This window comes from Mus musculus, chromosome 18 (genome assembly GCF_000001635.26).
Source record: "Mus musculus strain C57BL/6J chromosome 18, GRCm38.p6 C57BL/6J".
Lineage (NCBI taxonomy): Eukaryota > Metazoa > Chordata > Mammalia > Rodentia > Muridae > Mus > Mus musculus.
Genome location: NC_000084.6, coordinates 62,572,865 through 62,585,336, shown reverse-complemented (window position 1 = coordinate 62,585,336; position 12,472 = coordinate 62,572,865). Strand labels below are relative to the sequence as shown.

At 40.2% G+C, this 12,472-nt stretch overlaps 1 protein-coding gene across 4 annotated transcripts in view; it reads right to left on the bottom strand.

The window, feature by feature from the left end:
- Spink10 (serine peptidase inhibitor, Kazal type 10) overlaps window positions 1-12,472 on the bottom strand; it is a 115,469-nt gene that overhangs the window by 79,005 nt on the left and 23,992 nt on the right. The window lies entirely within an intron of this gene.

Sequence of the window (12,472 nt, the reverse complement as noted above, 5' to 3'; positions counted from 1 at the left end):
TGGACACACTAAGTAATGCTAATGTGCCAGCCAAATGTAAACTGGCATTAATTTAAGTCATATTATGTAATCATCTTTCAGAAGGAATTCTTTTCCAGTTGACTCACTAAGTCTTTTTAAATTAGTTTAGGGTTCTGTTCATGGAAATAGCCATTTCTTAATCGAGATGACACATCTGGCCAGGATGTAACACAGAACTTAAATGAATCTCAGTGACTCATAGCAGCTCAATTCTCTCCCCTCAATATGTCTGCCTTTAACCACTGTCAGCACTTCAAGAACAGTAGTGTGTACATTTCCATGCCAAAAAAGAACAGTAAGCCCTGTTATTGACATTTGTCTTCTCAACTGAGAAGCTATGTTCAGAAAATCTTGGAGTTCTTTCATGACAAAGATAAATTAGACTGACAGTAAGTCCCTGATTGCAGAATCTCAGAATTGGAGACAACCATCCACCCCAACTCCCTTCTGTACAATGAAGTCTCCCAAGAGGTCCCTGGAAGGTGATTGACCTTCATCTAATCTCTGCTGTGAACAGCAGATCTCTTGTTGGAAACAATCAGTCGGGCATGCTCAGGACAGGTCTGTGTCAGTGGGATATTTTTACTTTATTGGGTAGAAATGAACATTGATTAACTCATTGTCTATGACCAACACAAGATTTAAAATTTCTTAAAACACATGATACATGTGTCCATTTCATGGTTATTCAGGACTTCAACATATTTTTGAATCATTTAGTAAACTTATCTTCTGTATGAATATAAATACAAGGCCCTTTTCTAAAACCTTCTACCTTCCCAAGAAGGGCAATCATGATAATCCCATTTTTTGCTGTGCAACTTGAATCTGGCAATTATTGTTTTTTTATACAAAGGTTGAAGAAAACTCCATGTCAGCTGGCACAAATTAAGAGCTGGAAAAAAAAACTCCAAATAAGTCATTTCCATTTTATTCTATATAAAAACTTGTTTGGAAGTAAATGTTTATTCTTTCCACATGTGGTATAAAATTAATAAATTTACTTAATCTAAAGGTGATGTGTTCATTGCTTTTCTCATTGTTAGGGGGGAAAAATCACTGTTGTTCATAGCTGGACAGGTCATAGTCCCTCATGGTGGTGGAAGCATACGGTACCTTGTCACGTTGTGTCCAGTCAGGAAGCAGAAAGATGCATCCTGGTGCTCGTCTGTATTTCCTTTTTCTCTTAGGTCTTCAGTCTAGAGCTGTAGTCCGTGGGATGGTGCTGCCAATACCCATGGTAGGTTCTGGAACCTTACTTTAAGCCAATTTGGCAATGCCCACATGGACCCACCTTGACACATGTCAGATACCTGATTCTTAATCCAGTAAAGTTGACCATAGAGATTAGCCATCATCACTTATTTTCCCATCTACAACAAAAGCTCCTCCTTGTACCTTGTATTGTGTGGAAGATGCAACTTAGGAGCAAACTAATGTTTTGCCATATGATTTTGTGTTTTGCTAAGAATTAACTTTTTCATACCAAAGCTGGTTATATGCAAGTTATTTTAGATTCAAATGGCTATTTGTTTTGTTTTGTTTTGTTTTGTTTTGTTTTGTTTTGTTTTTTCGAGACAGGGTTTCTCTGTGTAGCTGTGGCTGTCCCGGAACTCACTCTGTAGACCCGACTGGCCTCAAACTCAGAAATTCACCTGCCTCTGCCTCCCAAGTGCTGGGATTAAAGGTGTGCACCACCATGCCTGGCTCAAATGGCTATTAATTAATGCCAATAGATTAGAGGTCAAATGAACTGAGGTTAAACTAGGTTTCTATTGGCTTCCAGCCTTACATAATATATAACTGGTCAAGTCACTTCACTTTTAGTGTCTCAAATCTCTCATTTTTACAAAGAGAAACAATACGTACTCACTGCATTATGGTGAATCCAAATACCACATTCTTATAATGAGCTCAGTGTATCCTTTGCTTTTCGTTAAGAATGTCTAGCTATTACTACTATAAAATAATTATGTGAGGGCTTACTGTTCAAGAACATGATTAAACCATTTTACCCTCATTCAGTAACATATTTCATAGCTCAGAGAATTCTTTTATGCAGTGATAAAGCCTTTTAAGCAACTTAAACATCATCATTGCTCTCTTTGAATCCATGCCTCATAGATAAAGGGACACTAACTTAACATGAAAGTTAAGAATATGAACTTTGAAGTCATAGCTTTGGGTTCAAGTCATAGTATATTATTCGGTTACTAGGTATGATCATGGACTATATTTAGGGAGAGGAGTGAGACACAGTCTCATTCTATAGTCTAAGTATTGTGGGGTGGGGGTGCATTGGGAAACAAGATACCCAAACTGATGTAATCCAGGAAATAGCTTTATTGTGCAGGGTTAACACAAACCGGCTCGGCAAACATCTATCCAGAAGCTGAACCCCAAGCTCATCCAACAATCATTTTCTTCATCCCATTTTACCCCCTTCCATCCACACATAAGAACAGTGCCTATAACTTACAACTGTGTTGGTTCTTTTAAACCGGCAAGATGGTTCTGAGCCCGTAAGAGCCAGATGAATAGAAACAGATAAGCATGGCAGACATATCCTGAGCACTTAAAGATTTTGTGAGAAGTAAGCTGAAATTTTCCAGCAGCTGCAGATTTTACCATAAGTCTAGAAGTGAGAAAGAGAAGATGATGCTGTGGGCCAGGGTCAGACTGAGGCTCACAGAAAGTCCTAGCAGTGAGATAGACTGGGTTTGGGGCTTTTGTACAGTTCTGACGCTCAAGAGAGCTGACGAGAGTCTGATGCATGCCACTGGGGTAGCCTTTTAGGGCTCTCTGCCACACCACTGTCTTTAATGCTCGCATCCCTTTTTAAGGTGGAGAGCATCAGTTTGTTTCACAGATTTGTACTTCCAAAACATCATAAACGGTGAGGGGTGGATTTTCCTCTCAACTGTGGTGGGTTTGTGTGTGTGTGTGTGTGTGTGTGTGTGTTTTGTTTTTTGTTTGTTTGTTTTTTGTTTTGAGAGTGGAAATGAATCCTCCAAGGGAATCAGGCAAGACAGGATCAGACTACCTCCCAGATTTGAATTCTTCAAAGGCTGGAAACCATTCCTCATTTCCTCATACCAGTCAAGTGTGTTCTAGACCTCCCTTGACAGCTAAAGAAGAGGTAGGTAGTTAGGATCCAGGAGACTCTTTGACCGATTCAAGGCTTTCATTTTTAAACATATGTGAAGGTAACACATACGTGGCATCCTTGAGATTTTATTCAGCTTCCCCTACACTGCACTCCCCACAAAATTATGATCTAGAATAAAAAGAAGCTCTGTTTTGATTCTTTTGAAAATAAAGTCAAATTGTAACTTCAAAGAATCTGAATCGAATGTGGTAGATTGAAAGTTATTGTTTGCTCTCTAGTACATCAGTCAGTATGAGAGTCTTCACTTGTAGTCCCTCTTTTTGGATTCTCTGAAAAGTAGACACAAGCTTCCTGGATCATAATGGTGAAGCATGGGACTGAGAAAATGCCTATAGACACAGTAATTAATTGTCATTTGTCTTCACTTTCTTTTTTATGAAGCAAATGTTAGGTAATTTAAATGTTTGCCCTTGGGAGGTCAAGTGCCTCTGAGTGCTCATGAAAGGCAATTGTGTCTCAGGAAAAGCGATTTCAGTTGCTGTGCACTGGGAAAGACATCACAAGATCACAATGGCCATTGGATGGCCACATCATTTCATGCAATTTCTGTCTTGGAAATCTCTGGGGGGGGGGGTGCTTTGAGAATTAACGAACAATGAGACGTGGTCCCAGGCTGTATGCTTTTGGGTTTTGATGGTTTGGATGATATGTGGTCAAGTCTTAAAGCTCAACCGTCTTGTTTGAAAGAGCACAAATACAGAGGCGGGGTGGGAATGACACTTCGCTGGTATTACTTGGTCTCTTCTGCCTCAGTGTGGAGAGCCGTGAGCAATTGCCATCATGAGCCTCCGCTGTGCCTAACTGGTAAACAAGTAATGTGCGCAGGTGCAAGAGTAAATTCGTGCCAAGTCACTGCCCATCCTGGGGCGTAGTAGTGGGGTGATGAGTGAGCAGCTAATCAGGAGCTGACACGTCACATGGAGGGGTATATAAGCAGCATCATTTTCCTTGTTCGGGGTTCTTGTTCTTCTTTCGCCTATGCAATCAATGCTCTCCCAATAAACGTGTGCAGAAGGATCCTGTTGCAGCGTCGTTCTTCCTGGCCAGTTGAGCGTGTGCAAGACCTCAGCACTAGCGCTGGCCTTCCTCAGTTTAGCACCTTTTGCTGCTCATCTTTCTGGTCTTACTTTTCCTCTGTTTTGGGCTTATAGCTCCCATATGCTGCTTAACAGTAGCCTCTTGTCTTCTTGCCACCTAAGGGATGCCGTGAGATACTGTCATCTCAGAGATGGTGAGGTGATGCTTTTTAGTGGAGGACAATTTGAAAAATGTACTTCATGGCTGTCATTAACGGATGTCAAAAAGTGCCTGCCAGATGGGATGGACCATACCTGTGAATGCAGCCCTTGGAAGGCTGAGGTTGTGGGTTTGAGGTTTGAGGCCAGCCTGAGGTTTGTTGGACTCTATAGAGAGAGGTGGGGAGGGGGTCTAGGGGCAGAAATCATAAAAGCCACAAGACAAAATTTTCTCTAGTTTACTATTCAAAGAGAATGGTGAATCAGTATCTCTAAGATATTGTGATTAAACCTTTGATTTTTGCTCTAAAGTAAGGAATTCAGGTCCCCACAATCCAGCCTGCTTGTAGTTAAACTTCTTGAGTAATCAGAAAAACAATTTGTTCAGACAATCTTTTGAGCAGCACTAATTGATGCACAAAGTGCTAGCACAGGGCTAGAATCACAAGATGCAGCAAAGAATAAGATGTTCCCTGACCTCTGTGCTTTTTATGCTAATTCAAAGAGGGAGATAATGCAATACTACATTAGTGATTTCTGGAATTAGCTCTAAATTTGAACACAGCAGCTATAACCAGTATAGTAGGAACCTGGAGGGAATTCCTTTCTAGTTCTCTGCACTAGTTTTCTGAGTTGTGGGATGGAGAGACTACAAGCTATTATGAATGTCAGCTGCCATTCCTGCTGTCTTTACCCCCCCCCCCCAACTAGAAAATGACCATGGTATTCTATTTGAAATCCTCAAAGCACTCAAAGATCTTCTAATGTCTTTCTACATCTGTATTTCTCATAGCAAATAGCCATGATTCACCACTATTTGTAATACTTAGTATCTAGATTTCTCACCATATTGACAGTCTACAAAGTCCCACCCTAAGAGGAGAATTCAGAACTTACCATGGCACCCCAAGAATGGACTGAAGGGAATATATGTCCTAAGTGGTTTGTACATTGTACCCCACAATCTGCAATTGACTTCCAAAATCTACAAAACTGGTGGCTTATTTCATGAGAGAGAAACTGAGGCTCTGAAAAGAGGCAGAACTTACCTTGATAAGACTTTTAGGCATGGGACAACTAAGTGGCTTGACTTCATTTTTTTTCCCTCACTCTATTGCTCTGTGGCAAGAACCATCTGTTCCAAGGGAGTTCACTTTGGCCACCAGGCTACAGTATTCTTAACTTCATGTTCCCAGGCAATCTGAGAACAGATCTTGGGTTTTTGGAAACTTACATTCTTACAAGGTAGGCTTCATTTTTCTCATGGGGTCATTTTGGTAAAGATCTAAGCTAGGCCTCATTGAGTTTGCCGTGTTAGACCCTTCAGTGTAGAATCACTGATTGTATATGTGTGTGTGTGTGTGTGTGTGTGTGTGTGTGTGTGTGTGTGATCTTCAAATCTATACATACTAATAGAAATAGCACATAATGCTCTTGAGTTTCCATGGCCAGGGCTCTGTTTATCTAAATGTCTTATGATAAATATGGATATGTCCAGAGAGGGAGGGTGGGTATAGTAAGATGTAATAAAATAGCAATTGCCTCTAGGGAATAAAGAGGAAGGAATAGATGGTAACCCTCTCATCTAAAACTATAGATTCTCTATTCTATTAGCTCTTTGTTCTGTACTTGCTGAATCAGAATTTTCAGACTGAGAAGAGAGAGAATAGGTGGCAAAAAGAATCCCCAGAGATCCTCATTTTACGTTAGTCTTGTATGCCTTCATTTCCTCCTGATTGAGAAAAAGCAGAATGTTTCTATGCAACCAAATGACAAGAAAGGAAACCAAACAAAAAGGTATCGAGCTTCCATCTGTTAACAAGAAGTGTTTTCTCCAGAAGTCTTCTTAGTGTTCAAGAACCTATTGACTCTTTTTTTTGGGGGGGGGGGCGGCGGTCATGTGGAAATAGAACACTTGCAGAGTGACTTCATAATCGTGTCTGAGGTTCCTATCATAGGGCCACTGCCACCAGTTCTGTAGCAGAACTCAGCCTTGGGACTCTTATGAAGAAACTCTGGGCTGAAGGAATCCAGAGAAAGAGAGAGAGAGAGAGAGAGAGAGAGAGAGAGAGAGAGAGAGAGAGAGGAATTGCATTGCTTCTCATGGCAAAGCCAGAAGCTTTCCTCTTGGTTCTCTTGGCTACTAGCTACTACTTCTTATGTAAGCATCTGTCAAAGATCTCCAGGAAAGGAGGGAGTATTGAACATGCCAGGGTGGTGGAACAAGTGAATAACTACTACTGTTTAGGTGTAGGAATGTTTGGACATCCTCTGAGATAAGAATTTAATATCTTAACCAGAATGAGTATGAGTGATTGATGTGTTTTTTGTTTGTTTGTTTGTTTGTTTGTTTGTTTAAAATATTCAAAGAAATCTACCACCATCAGCTTTGGACTTAGGTTTTTAAGCAGTTGGTCTGTGAAGACTTCAATCAGTACATGAGAAATAGTTTGGCCTTCTGTGTTGACTATCAGTTTTTGCTTGACCTCTTCTTCCTAATTCTTTCCCCTCGACTCTCACACACACTAGTAGTGTGTGTGTGTGTGTGTGTGTGTGAGAGAGAGAGAGAGAGAGAGAGAGAGAGAGAGAGAGACAGAGACAGAGACAGAGACAGAGATGGGGAGAGAGAGAGACAGACAGACAGACAGACAGACAGAGACTTATATATATATATATATATATATATATATATATATATATATATATATATATACACACAAAGCATTCTAAACAAAGTAACATCAGCAGCTTTGGAAATAGAGAGCTATGAAAAGACCATTCAGTATCATCTCTCTGGATGTCTCAGCCAGAACCTGATACAATAGAAGCAGGTGGTTTAATTGCTACATCAGTGTTGGAGCAGGAGGACAAGTGAAGGGTTGTCCTGGAGCAGTGCTTGAAAGAAACCAAGGCTGAGAAGCAGAATGTAAGTTACAAAGCTGTGAATAATTTGGGTAACTATTGACATAGAATTTCCATGGAGAGAAGTTTCCTTATCAACAGGAAGAAATATATATATAGAGAAAGGTTTTATTAGAGACAGAAATAATCATCTATAAAGATGTGTATATGTGTGTGTGTGTGTGTGCAGTGTCTGTCAACAAATAGCTAGGATAACTATGAAAAATTAGACCTTTCTCTGAAACAAATCTGCTCAATACCTGCGGGCCCCAGTAGTGTATGATGACATTGTTGGCTCCCTGATAACGAAGCTTAAGGCTATGTCCTTCCTGCTTAAGGCCAGCATAAAATAGCATAAAGAAGAAGTAGGTCAAGGGTTTTCAGTCAAAATATTAAGGGTCTTTTAAAAGGTATATTATTTTATATGTATGTGTGTTTTTCCTGCATAATTGTCTTTGCCTAGTGTCCATAGAGGCCAGGAGATGGTGTCAGATAAACTGTGACTGGAGTTACAAATGGTTCTCAGTTGCTGTGTAGATACTGGAAATAGCTCGCAGGTGGTCATAAAGCAACAAATGTTCCTAATTGCTGAACCATCTCTCCAGCCCCAGAGGTTCTTGAACAAGAACAGAGGAAAAAAAAAAAAAAACAAATTTTGGGGTCAGTCATGTTTCAGAAGAACCTTGTGTAATGGTGGCAATTTTCTATGACTTCCATGGTTAATATATATGTGACTGATTTAATGGGCTACACATTTCAACACTTCATTGTTTTATTGTGTATTCTAAAATTTTCATTACAGATGTTATCGGTGAAACTTCATTTAAGGTAAGTTTACCTCTGTACAAGAGTAGTTTCCATCCCTGTAGAGTTTCTATTATTTTAAGCCATATGAAACAGTTAGCTAGCATCTGGCCATGTTCCATCTTCATGATTTCGGTTTTCTATGATTTAGACTCAGTATCACTGTCAAAATCAACCCTGGGGTTGAGCACACACTCATCACCTTTTTACCACGGGCAGAGAAACTCCTTAATTTAATGTTTCATTTCCTCTCATCTCCACTGACCTTCTTACAAATAACATACTCCAAGCACAGGCATGGCAGGGTCACCTATTTTGGAAAAGACAGTTTCTTGGCACCAAACTGTACTTCTTCCAACAGCTCCCTTTGCAGCCATGGCTGTTTTCAGGTTGCTACATAACATAGTTTGATAGTTACCCGGAAGCCACATGGTAAAAATGATGATGGTGGTGGTGGTAGTGGTGATCGTGATGATGATGATGGTGGTGGTGGTGGTGATGATGATGATGAAATATTTACCACCTCGCTCTGAAGAGAAAACGTTAGCCATTTTAATCATGAGAATGGGATCTAGACAACATAAACCTAAGTTTATGTTCTACTTAAGTCATTGATACCTAGTGTTGTTAAGATGAAGTCCTCCATGCCTCACAGTGTCTTTTCTTCTTGCCAAGGACCCTCCCCCATTTTTCTAGATTCTAGTCAATGGAAAGTATTTGGGGGCACATCCTATTTCAATTCATGTTACTGAGTAGATAAATTTCTATGTAATTTTTAAATTGGAGGGGAATTGCATACATGAGTAATATATTCACATCAGTCTCCTCATCCCTGAAACCACAGGGAGACATTGTTGTAAAAGAGTACTAAAAACAAACCAAAACAAACAACAACAACAACAACAATAAAACCCCATACATCTCTTTAATTAAACCTCTCCATAGAGACTGAAGAGATGGCCCAGTAGTTAAGAGCACTAGCTGCTCTTCCAGAGAACCAGGTTCAGTTTATAGCACCTATATGGTGACTCACAACCATTCTTAACTCCAGTTCTTGAGGATGCAGCAAGCGTTTCAGCCCTCCAAGGGTATCAGACATGAACACAGTGCACGCACGCGCGCGCGCACACACACACACACACACACACACACACACACACACGTATATGCAAAACACTCATATGCATAGAATAAAAATAAATCTTTAAAAAGTACTATCTTATGTCCATATCCAGCTTAAGAAGTCACTTTTGCATATTTGAATGTCCCACCAAAGCTGTATTGATATACGTGGTAGAATCTACCGGACACGTCATCCCAACTTAGCCGCTCAGCTCAAAAGGAGACAGAAACAGGATTTCCCTCAGAGAACATGAATAAGGACCTTATTTTACTTAACTTGATAATGAACCTCTTATTTCAAAAATTACTTCTGTTCTTTAATGTTTTAGAAAAATGCAATTATTTAATAATAAATTACCAAATTTATTCTTGATGGTGATTATGCTTGACAAATTTAGCATTATTAATAAGGTACATGGGCCTGTCCATTGCCCCTGTCCCCACCTGCTACATATGAAGCAGAGGACTGCCTTGTCTGGCCTCAGTGGGAGGGGCTGCACTTGGTCCTGTGGATACCCCCAAAGAAGAGGGAGGCTGGAGGGGTAAGGTGGGAATGGGTAGGTGGGTGGAGAAGCACCTTCTTAGAGGAGAAGGGGTGATAGGCTGGTAGGCTTATGGATGGGGGGGACCAAGATGGGGGATAACATTTGAAATGTATATAAGTAAAACAACTAATAAATAATTGTTGATTTCAAGAGAACTAATACATGAACTTAGGGGAGGAATAAAGATCAAAGTGGTTGAAGCTTTGGAAAGACCTCTGTAACGGGAGATACTGGAGGCTTCCAGGGCACAGAACCACCTAGTGTAGTGTGCACTGCATGTGACTGTCCTGTGATCTGCACTGCTAGTAGAGTAAGACATTGTTGGTAGCAATGAGTTACACAGTGTCTAATTTTGCAGCCTCCCTTCTTTTTGTAGATATCTTATTTTAATATTCACGATGCTCTAAGCAAAGCTTATTCCACTTTTATGCTGCCGAAGGAACATAAGAAAATATAAATATTAGGATGATTCAGTCATCGTGACTTCTTCTCTCTCTATTTCAGAATCCTAGTTCTCAGAGGTCTGAACTATGGCCAGTGTTGGGAAAGGAACACATAGTGTATTCTGTTCCAGACACCACAGTTAGACTATGGCGTTGATGAAGTAAAATCACTGCCACTACAAATATAAAGTGCTCAGTCCTTCTTATTACCTCTCCTACATGGTTCTCTTCCCTTCTAACAAATTTCCAGTGCAGCCAAGAGTCTGGGCTACATAGCCTCAGTTACCTTACACAATGATAATCACAAGGGTCTGGTGAATTTATCCAAATAAAATTTTGATAATTGGGAGTAAAAAGGGAGAAACATTTTACCATTGCTCAACTTTACATAAACAAAACAAGCAAAACACACATACTTTATGTTAGAAGCCATTAGCAGATCATTGGAGGAGAGGAGGTTTAACCTGTGGGTTTTGTTTTAGGTCATTTCATGCAGCCATTACCAGAAGAAGTTCGTACAGAGGAAACAAATATGCTCCATAAGAGTCAGCCCATTGTGCGCTTCCAATAATGTTACATATCCTAATTCCTGCGTGTACTGTTTCGCCAACGTGTGAGTTGACCTGCCACCCAGATCAGAACCCCTGGGAGAGTCTAATGTGTACCTAGCCATAAAAGTTGACTAGTCTTTATTGGTTTTGAAAACTTCTATGAATAACTCAAGATAGGAATCTGTGAACTGAGGATCGGTAGGTCACTGGCTGCCTCTGAAGGTTTTGGGGTGAGGGAGAAAAGTGGGGAACTGAGTCCCACCTCCGTGTTTGTAAGAGAGGCCTCTCGGCATATGCTTTGAACATTAGTTTTCCTGGGAGAGTAGATGTGAAAAAAAAAAAAGTATCTTTCAAAAACATTTGAAAAACTACCCTTGACAAGAGCAGATCAAAGCAAGATGTCTCGGTGTTTGAAGTCAGAAGGTTTTAGGTTGAGTCTGTCCCTGTGGTATTGAGGGGGCTCATAGCCCCTGAAACCTCATGTCCTCGCCTCCAAATCTAACATTCCAACTTTCCTTCACTCTCCCTTATGCGCTGACACTAAGTCTTCTCTCCAGTTATTTTTCAAATGGATAAAAACTGTTTCTGCTTCTAAAACATTGGACCAATTTTATCCCCTTAAAGAGTGTTTCCTGGGCTTTTCCAGGGTTACTGCTGCTTTGGCATTTCCACCTCAGTCTAACTTGATCTCTTATTAAACAGTAAAGCTGTCTTCTCAGAGAAAAACTCAGAGATATAACTTTCCTCTGAGGGTTTCCTTGTGAAATCTTACCTTCCTTTTACAAATCATGTAATCCCCAAAGATTGTAATTTGTGTGTGTGTGTGTGTGTCTCACTTCTAACCTGACGCCACACAAAAGATGCATGACATAAAAAGAAATAAAGTTATCCATGGTTAGATTTTACACAATGCTTGCATCAGTTATGTTACTCATAAGCGCTTGTTTAACAAACTAAGAAACTAGATGCTTCTCAAGAGTGATTGCAATAATGGGCATGAAACTCACTTCAGGATTTAAAGCACTCTATTCAGCATGAAAAATATTATCGACAGTGTACTCACATACATAAAATAAAAATAAATCTTTACAAAGTAATTAAATACATGCTATCACTTGATATTTTGAATCAGTGTTTCAATACACATTGTCAGAAGTAAAGGCTCTACATCATCCTGAGTGAGGTAACACAATCACAAAGGAACTCACACAATATGTACTCACTGATAAGTGGATACTAGCCCAAAACCTAGGATACCCACGATATAAGATACAATTTCCTAAACACATGAAACTCAAGAAAAATGAAGACTGAAGTGTGGACACTATGCCCCTCCTTAGAAGTGGGAACAAAACACCCATGGAAGGAGTTACAGAAACAAAGTATGGAGCTGAGATGAAAGGATGGACCATGTAGAGACTGCCATATCCAGGGATCCACCCCATAATCAGCTTCCAAATGCTGACACCATTGCATACACTAGCAAGATTTTACTGAAAGGACCCAGATGTAGCTGTCTCTTGTGAGACTATGCCGGGGCCTAGCAAACACAGAAGTGGATGCTCACAGTCAGCTAATGGATGGATCACAGGGCTCCCAATGGAGGAGCTAGAGAAAGTACCCAAGGAGCTAAAGGGATCTTCAACCCTATAGGTGGAACAACATTATGAACTAACCAGTA